We start from the raw sequence: 478 nt of genomic DNA on the forward strand, positions 1-478 counted from the left end.
CCACTTTCCTGTTGCTACTTTTGTGCGTACGTCCACCGTGCCTATACTTCTATGTCTATATAAACCCATTATTTGAAGAAACTAATACCATTTCCTTAAGAATGTTTTGTGGCGTGGGGATGCAATTAGCCAGATGAGTTTCCAGATACCGCCACGTGAGCCGAGGATTAACCGTGGTCGGGTACAAGGCTGTCGGGTGGAGGGGGTGGGGGTGGGGGTGGGGGGGTGGAGGGGGTGGAAGGATGGAGGGGATGAAGTGGGAGGAGGGGGTGGAGGGGTAGAAGGATGGAGGGGCGGTGGGGGTGGAGGGGTGGAGGGGGAGGAGGGGTGGAGGGGGAGGAGGGGTGGGGGGTTCCCTTTTCCTAGACCGGCAGAAAACAAATCTTGTTTGTTATCGATATCAGTGTTGTTTAATTTATTCATTTACATATCCTGCTATCAGTCGACTTATCTGTTTGAATCTCTAGACATATTCGAC

This window comes from Penaeus monodon, chromosome 19, assembly GCF_015228065.2.
Source record: "Penaeus monodon isolate SGIC_2016 chromosome 19, NSTDA_Pmon_1, whole genome shotgun sequence".
Taxonomy (NCBI): domain Eukaryota; kingdom Metazoa; phylum Arthropoda; class Malacostraca; order Decapoda; family Penaeidae; genus Penaeus; species Penaeus monodon.